This window comes from Coffea eugenioides, chromosome 2 (genome assembly GCF_003713205.1).
Source record: "Coffea eugenioides isolate CCC68of chromosome 2, Ceug_1.0, whole genome shotgun sequence".
Taxonomy (NCBI): Eukaryota; Viridiplantae; Streptophyta; class Magnoliopsida; order Gentianales; family Rubiaceae; genus Coffea; species Coffea eugenioides.
In genome coordinates this window covers 4448878-4472248 of record NC_040036.1, presented here as the reverse complement: position 1 = coordinate 4472248, position 23371 = coordinate 4448878, and positions in this window count along the sequence as shown.

Sequence of the window (23371 nt, the reverse complement as noted above, 5' to 3'; positions counted from 1 at the left end):
CTAAATCTTCTTTTGTTGAGGATCCTCTTGAAACTTCTTGTGATGAGAGCTAGATCACTATCATCAGGTTCCGCATCTTCTTTTTTAGGGAGGCAGAATCATCTTCATCTTGAGATGCCTTTAGAGCAATGCTCCTTCTTACTTTCGCATCCTCTTCCTCTTGCACTTTGGACTTAAGCTTCAGCTCATAAGAGATTAGAGAATTAATAAGAGATTCAATGGGTAAGGAATTCAGATCTCTTGCCTCTTCAATAGCAGTCACTTTACTTTCCCAATCTTTAGACAGAGCATTCAAGATTTTTCTATTTTTCTCTCCTAAGGTATATTCTTTTTTCAGAACCTCTAAATCTTTAATAAAATCATTGAATCTACAATACATTTGATTAATATTTTCATGAGATTCCATCTTAAACGACTCATATTTGGTAATCAGGATAGATTTTTTCTGTTCTCTAACATTCTCACTACCTTTATGAATTTCTTTCAGTTTGTCCCAAATTTCTTTAGCTGACTTGCAACCCTTGACTCTAATAGATTCATTTGAGTTTAAAGTACAATATAACACATTCATGGCCTTTGCATTTAAGGTGAGATGAATTCTATCAGCAGTAGTCAGTTCACTTCTTATTTTTGGTCTAGATCTATGAGTATTTTCATCTATAACAGAGGCATCATATGGACCTTCACTAATAATAAACCACAATTCAATATCAATTGATTGCAAAAAGAAAATCATTCTTTCTTTCCAACTCACATAATAGGACCCATTAAACATAGGTGGTCTAATGACAGAATGTCCTTAAAAAAACATGGCATTATTGGTTGTCATTTTTACTCCTAAGCCGATTGAGCTTAATCTCAAGGAGACCAAGCTCTGATACCAATTGTAAGGATCGAAAACAACCAAGTGGAAAAGATAAGCAGTGTAAAGATCACAAACGTAACAATAAGTAAATAAAAAGGAAAGAATTGCAAACCAATTAACTACCCAACTCCTCTTGAGCTTGTACATTAATTCAAACAAGCTTCTTCAAGTTGATGAATTACAATCACTCTTGTGTACAAAGGAAGGTTCACCTCCTCCTTGCCCCGAACTCCACTCGGTCAAGTTAGGAAGTTTTACTATCCCTCAGGACAACCCTCGTAGAGCTACACTCATGAAGTATTCACTCACAAATGAAAAGCTTACAATGAACCTCACACCACTAAAACTACAAATCTTCTTTGGAGAGTATTTTCTCTGTGAGACCCCGGTCAGTTATTAAGTTTGATATTAGGTGATATTCATTATTTGTGCGGTAAATTTTAGGATTTTAGGGTTAATTAGAAAACCCTGAGTTGGGGCTAGAATTGAAACCCTAGTTTTTGTACTAATCCTAAGTTCGAGTGGTGGTTAAAGTTAGTTATGCTAGTGTGTGTTTTCGTGCGGGTAAGTATAGGATTTGATCCATTTTATATAGGTTAAGTGAGTTTTGAAGTTAGGAAAACCCTAAACTAGAAAAAATTTCTAGTGTTATGATTTGTTAGAATTCTAAGTTGGGTTTAAAACCCTAATTTTGCCTATGACAAAAATATTGTTGTTTAGTTGCTTTTATGTGAGTTAAGGTATGATTAAGTATAGGTGATTAAGAAAGGAATGTGATTAGTGAAGCAATTAAGTGTGATTACATGTTTTGGACTAGATTAAGTTTATAACCTATGGAGTAAATTGAAAGAGTTCCAAATGTTTAAGGGCAAGAGTGGATCAAATGCAAAGTTGCAGGTGTAAGGGCTTGAGAGCAAATTGGGAGCTTTTATGTGATTGGTGGTAGTAGAAAATATCTTCCATAAGCTTTGACTATATTATACCATAGGATTTGTAAGATAATCATAAGGCAAAAAACAAAACAAACCAAAGGAAAAGAAAGAGAGAGAGAGCCGAGAGGGAGAGAAAGAAAAAGAGAGAGAAAAGCTTTTGTTTCTTGCATTTGTGTTCATCAACCTTGAGTTTGGATCTTGGAAGAACAACTTGGGGCTTGAGTTTTGGAAGATCAACCTAAGAAACTTGCAACTAGAAGGTAAGTCATCTCTCTTGGAAGTTAAAGTTTGCTGCTTAAGTCTTGAATCCATGAAAAGTGATGCTTTTGTTGTTTTTATGATCTTATATGATATAGATGGTGATTATATAGAGTTTAATGGTTCATCTTGGTGATATTTTGCTGCTGAAATTTCAGTCAAACCAAGAGAAATTAGGGATTCTTGTAATAGGTTTTCTTAGTTGATTGGGTTGGTGATTAAACTTGATAATGGGACTTTTGGTGTGATTATCTCATTTGAATGGTGAATTCTTAATAAAATCAGGTTTGGTTATGAAACCCTAATATAAATGGAAGTTAGTTTAGCTTGGTTAGGGTTTAGTTAGTTAGGGTTTTTGAAGTGAGTGAAAAACTAGTGAAATTGGATTCTAGATTGTGGTTGGTGTTTGGTAATTTTTGTGGTAATTTGGGGAAGAAATTTCGGACTATTGGTAGGTCTTTTAGAATCTGGTATAGGTAGTATTGTTTGGTATGAGTTTGGCTAGAAAGCTTGTATTAGAACCATAGAAACGGACTGTGCGGTTGTGACGTTCGAAATCGGCAAAACTGGAAGCAGGGCAGTCCACAAATCCGAACTTGGGTTCTATTTTTCGTTATGCTACGTGCGGATTCAGAGGTTTCTCAAAACATAAAAGTTGTAGCTTCTTAAGTCCTTAATGTGCCTGAAACATTTCAGGTCAAACGGATCAGTGTAACCCGAGTTATAGCCAAAACACTTGCACCTATTTTGAACACTGGATTGTGTTACGCTTTTGGATTTAGCCTCTGACCATGCTCGGTTTGCCTGGATAACGTGCAAAATGGGTGTTGACCCCTTCATAAGAAATGTAAATCTTGGTTTTAGCTTCGAAACAGTATAAAGTGCGTCCAAGTCCAAGTTCCGTAGCTCCAGTTATAACCAAAACAAGGTCGGTTGTCAGAACTGCCTTTGAATTTGGACAGTTCTGACAGGAATTTTGGACCCTTTTTCACCCTGCTCTATATTGATTCAGGTTTTGACCAAAAAATAAAAGTTTTAGAATTATGACATAGCCTTTTAATGCCTTTGGAATTTCTTGATTTGGGTTTACGAGCTGTGAGTTATGGTCCGACAAACAGACCCTATCCATCACCCTAAAGTGCAAACTTCTGGTACAGTTTTCCATAATTTCGACCTACTTCCATTCAGGTCCAGATTAAGTTGTCTTCATGAAAATTGTCACCCTTCCTCTTAGCTTCGTAACGGTACCTCATGCACTTTGATCCGACACTCGTAGCTTCGATTGTGTTCAAAACAGTTTTTGACACCAAAACGGTTATGCTGTCATTTCCGTTTCCATTTGCCGATTCCGCACATGCATGTGCCAATTTTGCCATTTTGCTTGTTTTAGGCATGTTAGTAGCCGTTTGTGATATAATGTGATGCAATCTTTTATTTCAGACGGTGGTGAGCTAGACGGAGCCGGTGGGGCCTACTAGCTATCCTTCGCGACGCAATTTTTGTACTTTTGCTATCTTTGTTCTTTGAGTAAGTATTCGGACCGTTTTGTATATAACTTGCTTATGTGTTTTGAGGTGAATGAAAGGGTACCTAGGCGAGAGTGTACTTCATCGCACTTGACCTAAACCCTAATTTACATGCATATTTATACATGACATGTCTAAATGAATTATTTTGGGTTTGAACCCCTTGAGCTTGTAGCTCGGGGTGACGTTTGTGAGTTGGGGTTGATCTTCCGAACCTAGATGGACTATTCGAGCCAGCCGGGGCCTGGTCGGAGCCAGTCCAACCTAGTCTGAGGTCACTAAGTTTGTGAATCCGGTTCACCGAGAATGTGAACCAAGTTTGTGAACCGAGCTTGTGAACCAAGCTCAATTTCGTTCGCTCGAGCAATTTTGTGAGGTGACTGGCCAGTGAGGGTGATAAGGTGTTTGGTGGGTGTACAAGTGGAGTTCTACGGACCTTAAGTGTGGTCGACGGAGGGTCAGCAGAAGGTCACACCTGGCAAATGACGTGGCTTTGGAGCCAACCTGTATCCTTCATTTGTATTGTTACTTTTGCACTTGACTTGACATTTTTGTGAAATAGTTGTTTATCTTAATGTAAAATTTACGCTTTTCCCCCCCGCCGTTTACTTACTAAGTATTTAGCTTACCCCTTTTCCTTTGTTTTCCTTAACAGGGAACGACGCGGGGAAACCCTTTTACGCTATCACTAGTGTAGTTAGGTTTGGTTTGTAACGGTTGGACAACTAAGATATTTCTTTTACTTTGGTGATATGTATAAAGAACCCGTCTTCGGGTCTACTTTTGCTCTTGGTTCTGTAGTAGTCCCGATAACTCCTTTTGAGGATGTAATACCCTTCTGGGATTGAATATATTGTGAATAGTATTCTTTTAGTTTATGTAGTTTTATTAGCTTTGTGTTTTGAGTCCTGGCGCGAGTTAGGCAGGCGTCCCGCCGATACCCTCGGGTTCGCCTTTGGGAGAAGTTGGGGCGTCACATTCTCACTAAAATCACTCTAGATCTTTTGTATCTTCAGTGTGCAAAAGTTGTTTGAAGATTCTGACCATACTCTATTTATAGGAGACCAACAAAGTGCTTCATTAATGCTTCCAACGGATAGAAAGTAGCTGAACAGTCAACTAGCCGTTGGAGTATCGGACGTCCGGTACTCCTGTTTTGTATTATCCATTGTTTTGTAAACATCAAAAGTTAGGGACCAAGGTCAACAGAGACGACTCGAGAGGTACCTCCCACCAAATCGGTGTGGTACTTACAATCGTTCAGTGGTCGATGAGACATCGCTCCAATCGACTTAGAATAGTTTATGGTTCCGAGATGACACGAGAGGTACCTCCCACCCGAATCGGTGTGGTACTTACTATCGCTCAGTGGTCGATGAGACATCGCTCCAATCGACTTATGGAGCCATAGCATAATTAATCACTGAAACACTTCACTTAATTCACTTAACAAGTCACTTCAAGTAATTCCCTTCAAGTAGTTCAAGTACGTTTCACGTAAATATTCACTTCAAGTATTTCATGTCAAGTAATTCAAGTACACTTCACGTAAATATTCACTTCAAGTATTTCATGTCCAGTAATTCAATCACCACTTCACTTGAATGAGAACGAGTGCGGTAAAGTTCACACTTGACTCAGCATTTTCAAAATATTCAATTACTAATAACGATTAAGCACGTAACACGTTGACATACACTTGACACTCACCAAGTAAACAAGGAAGAAATGTCACTTGAAGTTCAGGCGTTCACCGTGGGATCCTCTTGAAGGTCCTCGTGCGAGCCTGAGCAATTAATAGTGAACTATCATGTATAATCCCAATTATCACGAATGATTGTACACTTGTACAATCTAAGAAAATTTCACGAAAGTGAGCCTAAATTACTCGCGAATTAAGGCTCAAAAGTGGGGTTTTTAAAGCACAAGAGAAATCGAGTTTTCTTCTTCGAAATCAAGTATAAAACGTTCAAGTGATATTGAGGGAAAAAGGAGAATTCGAAAAACTCCATTTCCTTAAGTTTCGAAAATTTCAGCTTTGATACAAGATCTTTGAAAAATCGTATCTCACTCATTACAAGTCCAAAATTGGAAAAATGGTACCGTTGGAAACTTCTTCCAAAGTACTAAAAGTTCCTAGAAGACATTTTTTCATGATTCCAAATGGATGACATTCGAAATGTGGCTCAAAGTGGCTGTTTTGGACCATTAAGACAGTTTTGGGTTAATTTTCGATAAAGTTTGGAAATTCGGAAAAATTCACACAATACGAACTAGCCTCTAAAATTTGGAACTCAATTAGAGTTACAATCAAAGTTTAAAACACAACAGGCGGAACGGGAATCGGAGTTTTGAGTATCGAGAGGCATCAGTCCAAAGTTGGTCACATTTCGCAAACTGTTCAGTCATTTTTCAGATTTAAAGACTATCTTGGAAATATCATTTGGCCATCGATTTGGCATTAGAAATACACCAAAATTGGTACTCTAAATCTTCCATGTGTGAACAACATTTCTACCAAGTTTCATGCAAAAATTCCCACAGGAAGGCAGTCACTAAAACAACTAAAGTTCAAGAAATATTTCAAGGCTAATCTGCCTTCTCACTTTTCTTTTTGCTTGCAAACGTTTTGTGCAATGAAATCGGTTCTAAATCACTCCATTTTTGAAACCAAGAGTCCATAAACATCCAATATGCAATTTAAAGGTAATGAACATCACAATTTTCAAAATATAACTCCCCAAATCAGATTTGACCATTCGGCCAATAGAAAAGGAAAAGTTTTCCAGATTTGAAAAGCAGACTTTGGGACATCTGTTAGCATCGAGAAGGACTGGGAATTGCACCAAACTTGGTAGTATTACACTACCATATGAGGGCTATTCCATTGTAAATTTTCATAGAAAAAAACATACGAAAAGTCAGTTAACAAAATTGTTAAAATCCCACAAGTTTCCAAGGAAAATCTGTCTTTGTATGCAAATTTTTCCTTTTCTAAATATTCGGCCAATGAAAACATCTCAAATCTGATTCATTTAGGTAGACAATGTCTAAGAAGCATCCAATATGTGTTTGGTAGGTGATTAACACCAAGAATTTCGAAACAACAAGTCCCAATCAAGGTTAAGGCATCAACTAGCCAAAAGAGGGTTTCAAATCATTGAGTCAGTTTCAAACTTCGGCCACAACTCACTCAATTCAACTTGGAATTGAGCGAGGTTGGTGGCGTTGAAAACTAGAGTCATAAAGATACAATTTCTTAGAAGAAATCATATTCAAAATCTGTCCACAGCTAGCTCATATTTGAACATAAATTCGCTGCTCAAAACAGAGCTCCCAGTGTAGATGCGAAACAGGACACTCATGTTCAAACGATTGGTATGGACTACTCAGGTGGAATCAGAATGTACATTTTATACCGTTGGAAAGATGAGAATGTCTAGTTTCCAGTACCACAAACGGCACTCGATTTCAATAACCGAGAAAAACGTTATAGCTAAAACAAAATCACTGCCAAAGCAGTTACCGAAAAATTTCCAGTTTTTCCTGACTTCGGAAAACCCATCATTTGGCCAACCAAATCATGAAATTTTTTGATGAAACTTTCTACACCACCCACACAACATGTATACATCATAAATAAGTCATTAGAACCACAAAAAAATTGCTCTAAGGCCACGGCATGTACAGGGGCAGAAATGGAAAAATATTCCCTCATCACTTCCTTTGAGTTTTCCTTCAACAATACAACCTATTTCCACTAGATTAAACACTAATCCAACATTAATAACATCAAAACACAACAAATCAGTCCATGAAGCCATAGTGGGAGTTCATAGAGTCCACACACCAAATTTCTAACAATTTAAAGCTACCCATGAGAATCCAAGAGCTCATGAGTTTAATATAACTTCTATAAACTAAGATTTTTTAGGTTGATCGTTCATTACCTCTTTGGATGAGCAAGACAGAAATTTTCGCCCTCTTGAAACTCAACAAAACCGTGAAAAGCAAGCTCTCTTCCTAGCTAATGTGGTTCACCAAATGTTTAGCAAGTTGTGCGTAAAATTTGAGGTGATTTGGACAAGAAATGAGCAAGAAAATGGAGAGCTTTTGGATCTTGTTTCTTCCTTCTCCTTTGGCCGGCTAGAATGAGAGAGAGAGGAGAGTGCTTTTGTGCTGCAATGAAGCTTCCAAGAGAAGCTAAAATGTGTGGCTCTAAATCGTTTCAAAAGTCAACTCTCTCTCGCGCACGTACGCGCGCGTTTAGTGCTCGATTCCTCTCGAGTTTGTTTCACTTGTGCACTGAACCTCTAATGCACTTCCAATCATATTATTATTATTCACTCTTAATGGTCTAAAAATAAAGGTCCAAAGTCCCTTAATTGATTGCGCGCGTAAAGACGCGTACTTCCGATTTGCGCGCGATAAAGTGGAATTTTCAAGAAATTCTTATAACAATAGTATAACTATCTAACACTTAAACATAAAAATACCTATTTCAAGACTAATGTACAAATCTCCAACTTTCCAAGCTTATTGTATTCTCGAATTGATTATTGACTCCAAACGCGTATTCACTATTCTCACTTAACGAGCTTTCAAAAATTAAATTTTGAAACGAGTCATTTTAAAAATACATGTAAGTCACAGATCCATCTAATGAGGAAAATAATGAAGCCATAATTACTGGAAAATAGGCAAATGCAAAGGGCGTGCTACCCAAATTTGCACTCAAGGACTGGGTAGATATACTCATGACTTGAGTATGGGTTGAGGATGAAACTAACTTGAATCATCTAAGGTATTCAAGTCTTCTTTAATAGAGGCTTATAAGTTAGAATCCGGCCAAAACTTGTACCCTTGAAAAAATAAAATTTAAGACTAATAGAAATACATTTTTTTCGTTTCTTCAACTCAAATGGCATTTCCAAGTATAATTACTGCGAAGTTTCACCGTTTTAAGAGCGGCCATGAGTTTACAAATATTCTCCAAATCAATTTCAATTATGTGATTCTTGTTAAGCGAAACGTTTAAGTTTCGAATCTTAGTTACTTTCAAAAGCTCTTAAACAATGTTTTATCATAGATTTGGACTCCACACACGGAGTAATACCCGAACGTAACCCGTAAAAGCACCGCATCTTTTGGTGAGTGCTTCCAAATACCTGATTGAACTGGACACTTGTTTTCAATACTTGACCAATGTGATTTAATGATATGTAATTTATTTGATCGGGCAAGAGTATACTTTATCGCACTTGCCCTAATATGATATCTACCTGTTTATTGTTGCAATTTACTTGATATACTTGTACTTGACTTATAAGTGCTAAGCGGCAGCATATACCACACTCAATGTGAGTGGGAGGTGCCTCTCATTCCCGTCTCTGTACTTTTATTTTGATTCAGTCGATTGGAGATGTTATCTCATCGACTTCTTGGGGACCCAAACCCCACTGGCTAGTTAATCGAGTCGAGCCGGCAAGGGCTTGGTCGATTAGATAACGAACCATGGGTATTTAGTGTTGTCGAGTGGAGCGTTATCTTCTCGACTAATCGGTATACTCGAGTATTACCATCAGTGTTTATCTTGGGGTTCGGGCCCGGTAAGGGGTTTGGATGGTGGACGGAGATTAGTTTAAGTGGTGCTCTACTGGATTGGTTACTTACTTGAAAGTTGACGGAGTGTCAACTATTACTTGATCAAACTCTGGTGATGCAATGGGAATTTGGCTCCTGGGAGCCATCCGTATCCTTATACTTTGGAATGATTAGTACTTAAAAGAAAAACTTTACACTCGCTCACTTTGAGATTTGCTACTTGAAGTGTTATTGCTCACTTTTATGAACTTTTCATGCTCATTACTTTGCTACGTGATACTTACACTTTTTAATAATGGTCAATTTGCTATTTGGAACATCACTGAGCTATAGCTCACTCCGTTAGTTTTGTTTTCCTTACAGGGGGTACGAGCGAGGCGTGAGACGTGTACAGACTAGCGTAGTCTAGTTGTTTTGAATTTTGATATTGTACTCATGCTAGCATCCGACTAGGGTTGTTTGTACTTGGATTGTAAACTCGTTAATGTATTTGGGCGTGTATGAGCCTTGTAGTTGGATCTGAATATCAATGTATATATCAAGTTTGAATTTTTTATGTTATTTAATTTCTTTGGATGTAAGTTATTATCTCGAAAAACGAGTGAGTGAGTTCTGGCGAGAGTTGGGCAGGTGACTCGCTAAATCCTAGGGTACGCTCTGGGGGGGGTGAGATCGTCACAGATGGTATCAGATCTCCTATCGAACTCGTGCCGGGAGAGGGTTCTCGGACTGTGGGCATTGGCTTGTTATGTGTGAAACAAATGTCTATTGTTGGGGATCTTAGATATGTATGTTGGGTAGGAATCTCAAAAGTGGTTGATTTCCTCTTGAGTATAACTAACTCGAGTAGTGAATTATCATATTTGCGGATTCCTATACCCGAGTACCAAAGAGTGATACCTTTATGATAAGTTGATATCCCGAGTAATAGGAGGATAAGTCTGGATGGCGAAAACCAAGGCACGAGAAATACGAATAATCTGGACTTGGGATATATCGAAAATATTAGTGAGATTTGGACCCTTATTATTCACGTGTACGTACTTGGTTGTATTTCTTCACGTTATGATTAAGTGTAGTGCTTGAGCAATAGCTAGGGTTAATGTCCCATAGGATATGTGAATTACTATGATATGGATATAAAGAAAGTATGTTATTTTCAATGTGTTCTATTATTTTTCAATTTATGATTTGAAAATATTTTTATCGAACTTTATTGAGCTTATACTGATATGGGCTATTGTTCAAAAGAGGTATGGATGGTAGGCGAAGTCAAGGACATGGAACTAACCGAGGGTGCGGTTCTAGCCGTGGTCGTGGGGGTAGACAGGTACAGGAACCGGTGCAAGAACTGAGAGAGGAAAGAGGTGCAACGGTTGAGCCGCAACCTGGACCCCGAGCGGAAGGGGGGAATCAGGTGGCAACGGCAATTCAACAGATGATGAATATACTTGCTCAACTGGTAAAGCAGCAGGGTCAAACCCCTGTGAATCAACCTAGGGATCCTGAAATGAGGCAAGATAGAGCCCTAGAGAGATTTCAAAAGTTTTTCCCTCCTAAGTTCCTCGGAGGGCCAGACCCTGAGGGAACGGAGAGATGGCTAGAAACCATGATCAATATATTCGCTGCTTTAAACTACGCGGAGGAGAGACAGGTGCATTTTGCTATTTTTCAGTTTGAGAGTCCTGCCAGGGCTTGGTGGAATGTAGTTAGAGCTAAGTGGGAGAGAGAGGGAACTGCATGGACCTTGTTGAATTTCGTGCGAGAGTTTAATGAGAAGTACCTTCCCCCGATAGTCTAGGAAAAGAGGGAGGATGAGTTTATTAAGTTTCGTCAGGGAACTCTAAGTGTATCTGAGTACGAGACTCAGTTCACTAAACTATCAAAGTTTGCTCCCAAATTGATAGCTACGGAGCAAAGGAGGGTTAGGAGGTTTGTACAAGGACTCAATGTGGAACTACAGGAGGCCTTGGCGGTGGCACAAATTAATACTTTTACAGAGGTTCTGGAGAAAGCCTAGAGAATAGAAATTGCTAGGGCACAAGTGAGGGTTTTTCATGCAAAAAGGAGAGGTGCGCCTGGTGGAAGTCAAGGGCTGGAACAAGGTGATCTAGGTATACCACCCTCTAAGGTAGGTCGAGGAAATGGTGGTGAGCAAATTTCGGAAACACCTAAGGAAGTCACTGCAAGAGAAGCCCCAGGTGGAAGGGGACAAGCAAGAGGTGCCTCGCAGGGAGGTCAGACCTCAGCCCCTCGAGTAACTTGTGGGTGCTGTGGAAAATCTAACTATACCGAGGATAATTGCTGGAGAAAAGCTCGAAAGTGCTTAAGGTGTGAAAGTGTTGAGCATCAGATCGCCAATTGCCCCCTGATTAGTAATGCTCAGTCGGCTGGCAAATCAAGCCCTAAACAACCAAATGTAGGAGGGGATAAACCCAGAGTGCCAGCCAGAGTGTATGCCTTAGACCACCAAGGTAAATTTCATGTTTTTCATTATCTGGCTAAAAGTTAGGCTAATGGTGAGACCTGGAAGCTAGAAAAGGGCATACAAGAAAAACCCTGAGTTATTTATGAATAAAGGTATGAATTTCGAGGTCAAAATTCTCTTAAGGGCGAGAGAGTGTGAGGACTTGTAAAATCCCCTATATTTTTCTTGAAATCCCTTTCTATTTGGAATCTATCCCTTTCTAATAGCCTTACTACTCATTCTGTGACAGCTCCACCTCCCCCTAAGGTGAATCAAAGGATTCGGCGGACCGCCTCCCCCTATGATTCCTATTACAACTTATCTCAAATTCACTTATGATTCCTATTCACATCATTAAACACTAGACCATACTCAGGAAAAGTATCGAGTACTCAAGTACAAGAATCCAAAACTAAGCAACTGTACAACTCAGGCCGTACGCTAGTACCAGAATTGGTTGATGTATGCTTGGAAGCAACCAAGTCATATCTTACGCTTACCACTTTCAAACCAGTCCCACAGTCCGGCATCCTAAACGTTAGCCTAGGATACACTACAGAGATCTGAAACCTAAGCTCTGATACCAACTGTGATAGCTCCACCTCCCCCTAAGGCGAACCAAAGGGTTCGGCGGACCGCCTGCCCAACTCTTGCTGGGACTCACTACAGTCCACAAATAAATTACAACAGTCACATCCAATAACATAGGGTACAACCTCAATAATAAACGAAATAACATTTCCCAAGCTTAGAACGTATAGTTACATACATTCAAATCTCAAATAGTGGTACAATTCCCTGAATAAAACAAAAGTTCTCAGTTCCCAAACAAATTACACTTACAATATCAATTCCAAATATTACACAAGATAAAACTAAATCTCAAACTATACAGGAGATAATCCATCCAGTCACACGGAGAACTTAATACAAATGCTTCCTTTGCCTCGAGCCCTGTGGGGAGAAAATTATTTTTGGAGTGAGCTAGAAACTCAACGAGTGACCAGTAAAATCATTAAGCAAATAAGCATCACAATATTTCATTTAGATGATATCATGAATCAATGATCAAATGTACGTATATTGCCCTTGTGAGCCAGTGATATCATTGTACTTAAACATCCAACGCTCAAATAGATCAATTAACAATCCAACGGTAATAGAGAGCCATTGTGCTCCAGGTAAACAGTGGTGGAGACGTTGGTTCTAAGCACAAGACTCCCAAGAACTCATCGGAGCCAAATCATGTCATGATACACATGCAAGCACTCATGATATGCAGTCGAGTATGTAATGCAAGAAATAGTTCGAAAAGTAACTTTGCAAATAGTTAGGAAATCACTCACCAACCACTGCTCAAGAATCATCTATCACAGACATTGCCTTGCTCAAGTCCAAACCCTAGATCACAATTATCATGTCAAACAAAAGGAATTCTAAAAGCATCAAATTCCTATCACCTTTTGGACATTTTTAATAACAATTGAAGCTACACTTTTCCGATTGAAACGAATCTTATGGCGTTACGAAACTAAGACATATACCAACATTTCTTATGAAGACCTCCAAAGCCAAATTATACATATTCATGGTCAAAAACTGAAATCTTATAGAAAAATGGAAACTGTCCGTGAAACAGGGCTTAAGGGCAGTCAAGGGTATTTTGGTCATTTCACATTCTACAGTACTCTAATCGATCTGAAATTTTTCAGGTAGATAGCTAACTCATATATCTACAACTTTCATGTTTTGTCCAAAAGCTGGTCCGGTCTAAAACATGGAGAAATTTGCAGTCCAAGATGAGTCCAGAAACAAGGTAAACTGAAATTACACTTCTAAACTAACCTTTGTATATAACCACAAGTACACATACAAATCATAAGATATACCGCATATCTAATTAGGCCACAATGCCCCTTCAATATGAGCCAATTATAGCTCCAAAACCAATCACAATTAAGCCCCAATTCGAAACCCTAACATTAATATTGGCCTACACAAGCTGGAATTTCCGTAGGCAAGTAAAACTAGCACATATAACCTCAATATTTCACATAACAAAACTATCAAATGCTCTCAAAGATTGGACAGCATTTCCCCTTAATCTCCTTATTTTCCATCCTATAAACAACACCAATACCATCTCAATTCAACCACATATTCACATACAAATCATAAGCTATAAAACACACCTAATTATGGCCACAACACCCTTAAATCTTAACCAATTAAGAGCTCAATAATCAACCATAAGAAAGCCCCAAATTTGAAACCCTAAAACTGAAATTTTCCGCACAAATCTGAAATTTTCCGCAAACAACCACAATTAACCCACAAAGGCTCCATTTGACACCATATCAAGCTATCATTCCATGATCAACCAACAACGATCATATAAGATCAGAAAATTCACCAATAAATCAGAAATTTGTCAAACTCTACTTAAAATCATGAAATCTTCCACAAAATAGCATAACTACCCTCTACAAACCACTAATTCACCCTTATTAAGAACAAAGAGGGAATTTCTTAGCAACTCACCTTATAACCACAAAAAAAACAAGGTAACTTAGTGCTTTCCCTTCTCCAAAGACTCCACCAAAACCTTTATTCTTCCTTAGTGTACACTTGTACGGAGTAGTTTGTGATTTCACAGGTTAAAACTCAAGATTTGAGCAAAGATTGAAGCTAGAAAATGAAGAACTTTCTCTCTTGTTTTCTCTCTCAAAACAGCCGGCCAAGCCAAGGAAAGAAATGAGGGAAATATCAGCCAAAAGCAAGATAAGAATGAAGAAAATCAGCCAGTCAAAGCTGGCTGTCGAAGTGCCACGTCACAATCCGGCCAGAATCTGGCCGGATTCAAAGCAATGGCGAAATGCATTTTTTTTTTCAAAACCCCAAGCCAATCCGGCCAGGTATCCGGCCGGATTCTCCAAAAACCTTTCTAACCCGAAATTTTTCTTTCTTCGTCTTTCGGGGCTTCACACATTCACCCCATAATAAGTGCAAACAAACATAGAATCAAGGGTTTTTCCGTTTGTTTTCTTGTTAGCGTAAATTAGGGTTTTTACGTCTTTTGGAAGTGTAATTATTTGGTACGGAGTGTGTATTGAATTTAGCGATTAAGAGTGAGTTTTAGATGATATTAAGTGTGTGATTGGATGTGATAATAATAAGTTAGTGAATCATAAGTTAAAACCCTAGTACACGCGATTTTGGGAAAATCGACTTGAACCGACGGGTATCGTTCACTACCGATTGAACACACCACTTGACCACCATTTCATTAACTTAATCTCATTGCTATTAGAGCCAAAATATTAGCCCTTAATCAGCTCTTGCTGGCCGAAATTATTGACTAAAAAAACAAGGGAAAGAAAAAAAAATTGAGATGTAATCTTGTGATGACACTTGGCAAGCATCCAACCATTTTTGACCAACTCAAGTCTAAGCTTCTTATCCCTTTCTCGGAGCTCAATTTCTGTGTTCTAAGCTTCATTTTGGCCGAGACTTACAGAGGAAAAAGAGAGAAAGAAACCACTTCATTCAAGCTTGCTTTCTTGCTCAATCTTGCAAACTAACCGATAGATTCACCAAATAATCCATAGAAGTTGCTTAGGAGGGTGGATTATCATTTTGGAGTGGAGAGTTTTGGTGGTTCAAGCTTCCTAGGGACTGTTGTACTTCTCCAATTCTAGGTAAGGATGGTATTAGTTCATGGTTGTGCTGCTTATTGGTTTACAAGTGAAAGTTATGGCTTGTTAGGTAGATTTCATGGTTTTAGTAGTAGTTTTGATGATTATGGTGGATTTGTGAGTTAGGGTTTTGAATTGTTTAGCTGTATTTTTTCTTGTTTAGATAGAATACGATGTGAATCAGTTTAGATAAGGAGTTGGAGTAGTGGTTCTATACATGAATAATAGGTTAGACCTTGAATGCTTTGAATTCCAGTTTTAAATCCTTAAGATGCCCTGTTCTGACCAGTTTCATTCGGCTATGATGGAGGTCGAATTGGGCTTAGCTTAAAACATGAAAGTTGTAGTAAATGGTGATTTATAGCTGCCTGTTAAATTTTCTCTCAATCCGAGCACTGTATCACGTGAAATGACAAAAATACCCTTGACTGCCATAGGTAGAGTTTTGCGGACAGTTGACATTTTATCATTCTGGCTTCATTTTTTTCACCTTGATCCATATCAAATTATCTTTTGGCCAAAACACAAAAGTTGTAGTCCTATGTTTTAGCTTTCCAAAGCATCCAAAAATGCCTCAATAGGACTTTTGTAGCCTGAGTTATTGTCATTTGAACCTAGTGCTGTTAACCAGCTTGACAGTGAAATTTTGGTTCGGTAATCTGTAAATTCGACCTGGATAAACTGTGAACCGGGCTGAGTTGTCTTCATGAAAGTTGTAGCCCTTCATCTTAGTTTCGAAATGGCATAAATTTTACCCAATATGATAGGCGTAGCTTCGGTTGTGACCAATACGCTAAAAGACGTCAAACCTGTCATTTTGTTCTTTGTCTTAAACCTTATTTCCGGTCACTTTTCTAGCTTGGTTTTGTAATTGAATGACTTTTAGCCTATTGAACGGATATTGTAATGAGATTATTTGTGTGTGATTTTGGGGGCTGACTGAGAAAAATAGGAAGCCATAAATGGCTGAAAAATAGGTAAATGCAAAGAGCGTGCTGCCCAAATTTGCACTCGAAGGCTAGGTAGATATACTCGCGACTTGAGTATGGGTTGAGGATGAAACTAATTTGAATCATCTAAGATATTCAAGTCGTCTTTAATAGAGGCTTATAAGTTAGAATCCGGCCAAAACTCGTACCCTTGGAAAAATAAAATTTACGACTAATAAAAATACGTTTTTTTTGTTTTTACGACTCAAATGGTATTTCCAAGTATTATTGCTACCAAGTTTCACCGTTTTAAGAGCGAGCATGAGTTTACAAATATTTTCCAAATCAGTTTCAATTATGTGATTCTTGTTAAACAAAACGTTTAAGTTTCAAACCTTAGCTACTTTCAAAAGCTATTAAACAATGTTTTATCGCAGATTTGGACTCCACACACGGAGTAATACCCGAACGTAACCCGTAAAAGCACCGCATCTTTTGGTGGGTGCTTCCAAATACCTGATTGAACTGGACACTTGTTTTCAATACTTGACCAATGTGATTTAATGATATGTAATTTATTTGATCGGGCACGAGTGTACTTTATCGCACTTGCCCTAATATGATATCTACCTGTTTATTGTTGCAATTGACTTGATATACTTGTACTTGACTTATAAGTGCTGAGCGGCAGCATGTACCACACTCAATGTGAGTGGGAGGTGTCTCTCATTCTCGTCTCCATACTTTTATTTTGATTCAGTCGATTGGAGTTGTTATCTCATCGACTTCTTGGGGACCCAAACCCCACTGGCTAGTTAATCGAGTCGAGCCGGCAAGGGTTTGGTCGATTAGATTGCGAACCATGGGTATTTAGTGTTGTCGAGTGGAGTGTTATCTCCTCGACTAATCGGTATACTCGAGTATTACCACCAGTGTTTATCTTGGAGTTCAGGCCCGGTAAGGGGTTTGGATGGTGGACAGAGAGTGGTTTAAGTGGTGCTCTACTGGATTGGTTACTTACTTGAAAGTTGACGGAGTGTCAACTATTACTTGATCAAACTCTGGTGATGCAATGGGAATTTGGCTCCTGAGAGCCATCTGTATCCTTATACTTTGGAATGATTAGTACTTGTCGTGTTATTGTTTCGTTTTAAAAGAAAAACTTTACACTCGCTCACTTTGAGATTTGCTACTTGAAGTGTTATTGCTCACTTTTATGAACTTTTCATGCTCATTACTTTGCTACGTGATACTTGCACTTTTAAATAATGGTCAATTTGCTATTTGGAACATCACTGAGTTATAGCTCACTCTGTTAGTTTTATTTTCCTTACAGGGGGTACGAGCGAGGCGTGAGACGTGTACAGACTAGCGTAGTCTAGTTGTTTTGAATTTTGATATTGTAGTCACGCTAGCACCCGACTAGGGTTGTAAACTTGTTAATGTATTTGGGTGTGTATGAGCCTTGTAGTTGGATCTGAACATCAATGTGTATATCAAGTTTGATTTTTTTGTGTTATTTAGTTTCTTTGGATATAAGTTATTATCTCGAGCTAGGTGTGAGTGAGTCCTGGCGAGAGCTGGACAGGCGACTCGCTAAACCCTAGGGTACGCTCTAGGGGGAGGTGAGGTCATCACACTGGCCAGCTCGAGTTGTGTATTATCTTATTCTGGATTCTTGTTCCCGAATGCTTAAGAGTTAAGGGCAACGTTAAGGACTTGAGATCTCCACTGCGGGGAATAAGAATGGGCTAATGTTTTGCGAGAGCAAGTGCAAAGGGTCTAAGAATGGCTAGTTCAGGTAGTAAGAGAAGTGAGAGATCGGATGAAGAATATTTTAACCGAATATGGGATGGCATGTTGTGTTTTCTTCTTGTTTTACCCCTGTGTTGCCACTGTATGTATTTCGCTTGTGATTTGTCGATGCTTACATGCATAGTACTTGCTGCACTTGATTTTGTTTTCTTACCCTTGATTTTATGGTTTAAAAATTGTCTTTATCTTGCCGCTTTAGTCAATTTATTTTGTTTACGTACTATATTATCTTTTGGAAAAAAAAATAGAGAGAAAAGGGTATGAAGGGGAGACGTAGTCGCGGACGTGGAGCTAGTCGTGGCCGTGGGGCTAGGCAAGCTCAAGAACCAAGAGGGTTGAAACTGGAGACCAAGTAGCAATGGCAATACAACAAATGGTTAGTATCTTAGTGCAATTGGTTGAGCAACAAGGCCGAGCTCTAGTGAATCAGCCTAGGAACCCTGAGATAGGCGAGGATAGGGCCTTAGAGCATTTCCAAAAGTTTTCTCCACCGAAATTCTTTGGAGGGTCTGACCCGGAAGTAGCTGAAAACTGGTTGGAGGCGATGGTAAATATTTTTGTAGCCTTGCATTATACAGAGGAAAGACAAGTGGCTTTTGCCGTCTTTCAATTTGAAGGACCAACCAGAGCCTGGTGAAATATAGTTAGGGCTAAGTAGGAGAGAGAAGGAACTGCATGGACCTGGTTGAACTTCGTGCGGGAGTTTAATGAGAAATATCTTCCACCGATAGTCCAGGAGAAGAGGGAAGATGATTTTATTAGACTTTGTCAGGGAACCCTAAGTATAGCTGAGTATGAAACTCAGTTTACGAAACTATCCAAGTTTGCTCCCGAGTTGATAGCTATGGAGCAAAGGAAGGTGAGATGATTTGTACAGGGGTTAAATGTGAAAATGCAAGAAGCTTTGGCGGCTGCACAAATTAATACATTCATGGAAGCTCTTGAAAAAGTTCAAAGAATTGAAATTGCGAGGGCGCAAGTGAAGGCTTTTCATGCGAGAAAGAGGAGTACACCTACTGGTACACCTGAGGAATCTAAGGAAAATGTAACGCCCTCCAAAGTAAGAAGAATGGACTTTCCGCACTACCCACCCTGGACATTAGGACAATTGGAAGAAGGTTCTTCAAGAGGAATTCAAATAGGAAAAGGGCAACAAGAGGGAATTCCTCGAGAAACCCAAAAAGTGGCTTTGTTAGTCCCACAGACAACCAAGAGGGGGGGGTGAATTGGTTTGATTAAAATCTTAACCAAGTTTATGCACTTTTTCGTTAATGAAAATTTACCTTCCTTTTTAGTAATGATCAACCAAGTAGATTAGAAGACAATAGCAATATTGATCGGAGAAGCAAGTATAGATAAGCAATAAAGATTTTATTAAACAGAAATGTAAAATAGAGAAACAAACCAAGTGTCTACCAAGCTTTAACCAAACCTGAAGACCAAACACAAGGAAGAGCAACTTCTCTTTGATGAAAGTCGATCAACTAGATGTACAATGGAGGGAGCACTTCCTCCTTGCCCTAAGCCTCACTTAGTCAAGCCAAGAAGTTTTACAATCACTCAGAAAACCCTCAACAGAGCTACACTAAAGATCCTTTCACTCACAAAAGAAAAGCTCAACAGAAATTCACACCACTTTAAAACAAATCTGCTTTGGAGACTATTTTCTAGCTAAAATATCTCACTAGATCTTGTAAACAAAGTGTGCAAAAGTCCCTACTTCGTTCAGACCAGTTTGATTTTAAAGGGAACCAGAAATGGGCTTCATCAATGCTTCCAACGGATAGAAGGCAGCTGAAGAGTCAACTAGCCGTTGGGGCTGTCGGACGTCCGACGATCAAATCATCGTCCGAACCAATCGTCCGATGGCATCCAAGTTGACGTTCGGACGTCCGATGCGTCTTGATCGTCCGACACCGCAGCGTCCGATCGTTGGCAGAGAGTTGGCAAGTTAGCTTGGAATTTTTCGGACGTCCGATGCGGTTGATGAGCGTCCGATGGCAAGCGTCCGATCCTTCCGGACGTCCGATGCTTCCTCACGAGCGTCCGACAAAGCTTCCTTCTTGATGCTCTTTATCCTTTCGGACGTCCGACAGATTCCTTTCGGCCGTCCGACGTGAGTATCCTGTTTTTGCTTCTTCTTTTGGTTGAAATGCATTTCATGACCTATTCATACCTGATTCTTTGATATGTAAAGACACTTATAATCGAAGAAGGTTAGATACATTTCAAAATACTTTGTGATCATCAAAACCAAGAATAACATTCTCCCCCTTTTTGATGATGACAAAACAAAAGTTTGAAATGAAATTTGATGATTGCAATGAAAGCTCCCCCTTTCAAAATAGACAAGAACTCCCCCTGCCATAGTGAATCAAAGAACTTTTGAGAACCTCCCCCTCACTAGACTGCCCAACCGAGTTTAGACAATCATCCAAAATCATGACAATTAAGTAACACACAACCAACATATCACCAATTTAATCCATCAGTAAAATCCAAATTTAATTAAACCATTAATCAATTCATCATATCCAACATTATCAATCATCAATCAGATCTCTCCCCCTTTTTGTCATCACAAAAGAGCAAACCAAAAACATCCATCTTATACACAAATATATCTTATCCAAAATGTAAACCAAAAACAATTCATTCCATTCACATAAACAGAATAAACAAACATCACCAGTACTTAAACATCACCAATAACTTCCATCAAGATACTTAGAAACATCACAGAACTTAAACATAAACAAGAATATCCATTATATTACACCTCAGTACTTAGATCATCCATCAACACACACCAAAAGAAACTGAGAATATCCATAACATAACATATTCTAAAAGAGACAAACGAAATGCAAATGTCCTAAATGATGATCTACGTGGATCCAGGTGTCCTCCGAGAAAGCTGATATTGGTCGAGATCGTCCTCTTCAGTGTCTTCATTATCTTCAGCAGCTTCTACAATTGGTGCCTTGCCTTTGTCTGATGTGGAAGGGCCATGAGGAGTCACAGGAGTTGCTGGATTCGGATCTGGAACTGATGAACCTGGATCAGTGGTTCGAGGTTCTTTGTCATGTGAGACTTCCTCAACCACAGGTGGAGGAAAAAGAAGATTCTTTTTGTCAAGAAAGGCAGTTTGTTGCTCAGAAGACATGGTGAGCATGAGACCATGTTCTAGAAGAAGAACATGCTGTTTGAGTTCTTGAAGAAGCTCAATTACTTCATTACTGGAAGAGGAAGATGCTTTAGTGGCAGACTTCCTAGGGTGAATGGGAGTGAGTGAAATGGGTGAAGGATCATGTGCAGTCTTAGACCTAAGTTCACTAGAAGATGCACCCTTATAAGCCCACAGATTATCTTTGAAAACAAGATTTTTCCTTTCAAAATACCCTTTTGTAAAGGCATAAGAAGATGCTTCTTTAGGACAAACACCTAGAATAGGGACTTTGTTAAACTCAAAAATCTTTTGAAGAAACTTTCCATAAGATAATTTTCTGCGAGAATCAGTGGCATAGCGAAGTAAGAACTTGCACATGACAAAACCAAAATCAATACGAATTTTTTCTTGAAAACAATAAAAGAGGTACAACTCCATTTTGTTTGCATCAGTTCTGTGGCCATCAGTAGGCACAAGCAGGTTTGAAATGATAGAAAAAGCAATTAAATTCACAGGGGCCAGATCATTCAATTTAGCATCAGCAGGTGAGGAAAAACTTCTTTTGAAATAGGTTAACATTTTTGTCCCATCAAAATGATTTGCAGCAGTAGGAAGCTCTTCATAAGAAAAGAAATTAGCAATCTTATCTTTGCATAAACGTTCAATGGTAGTATTTAAAATGGAGTTCACAATTTCAGAGTCAATGATTAAGTCTACCCCATTAACCCTGGAAAATATTTCAGTTGGGTCAGAACCTTTCCTTAGATTGGCAAAAAATTGATGCAACATATCAGGATAGTAGACATTTGGCATAGAAATAAGATGTGACCATTTCTGGAAAGCAAATAGACTCAGAATGGATTCTAAACCTATGGAGCGAAATTCAGAGGGGTTTACAGTTCTTTGAGGGATGACACCCTTCTGGGATATCCAGGAGTATTTGTCTTTCGCAGCATCATCAAAGAATGTAGGAGGAGGAACTGATTTAGGAGGCGGTTGAGAGGAGGTCCCCTGTCCAGATTCAGGCTGAGATGTGGGTTGTGGAGTAGGCCGTGACATTTGACCCTTGATAGCTCCCCTTTTGAAGCGTTTGGATGTCCGTTTGACAGTAGGAAGATCCTCATCCTCATCCCTGAGTGGATGCTTGCGTCCGGCAGTAACTTTTCCTCCCCTCAGATTCACCATTGTTCTAAATGTGTGGAATGGAGGATGCAAATGATGCACACAGCAGTAGGGAAGTGAATCGCACAGAAATTTTGGGACAAAAACACCTTGAACGAGATTTGACAGAGCGGTTATGCAAGAGTAGGGTTGTGAGGAAAATTTGGGGATTTGCGAAATGTTACTCAGTTTGGTGAAATGATCAGGAGAAATGAAACGCAAACGATGGGGAAATGTTTTGGTTGAGTCAATTTGGGAATGGTAGTTACAGAATGGTACGAATTTGAGAGTGAGGGAAGAGAGAGTTTTCGTCCGAGAGGAAATAGGATATGAAGAGACTGAAGCAAATAAGGAAGAAAGTTGATTTGAAACAAATGAGCCGTTGCACTGTCGGACGGCCGAACGAAGTTGTGCGTCCGACAGTTGCGTCCGAACAGGCGCAATTCTGGAAAATGGCTGAAGAACATCATCGGACGTCCGTTCATCTTCTTTCGGACGTCCGAAGGCTTTGAGAAATATTAGGATGATTTTTCGATTATTCCTAATTTTGATCTTAGATGAATGAACTGATCTAATGGCAGAGCTTTGGTAAATATATCAGCAAATTGATCTTTAGAACAAACATAATTTACACATATTTCACCTTTTTGAACAAGATCACGAATAAAGTGATGCTTTATATCTATGTGCTTTGTCCTAGAATGATGAATAGGATTTTTGGTCAAATTTATAGCACTAGTATTATCACAGAATACAGGCATGCAGTCATACAACAATCCAAAATCATTCAAAGTGTGCTTCATCCACAAAAGTTGAGCACAACATGCACTAGCGGCAATATATTCCGCTTCGGTTGTAGACAAAGATATTGCATTTTGCTTTTTGCTAAACCAAGAGACTAAACAATTTCCAAGAAAATGACAAGTTCCACTCGTACTCTTTCTATCCAC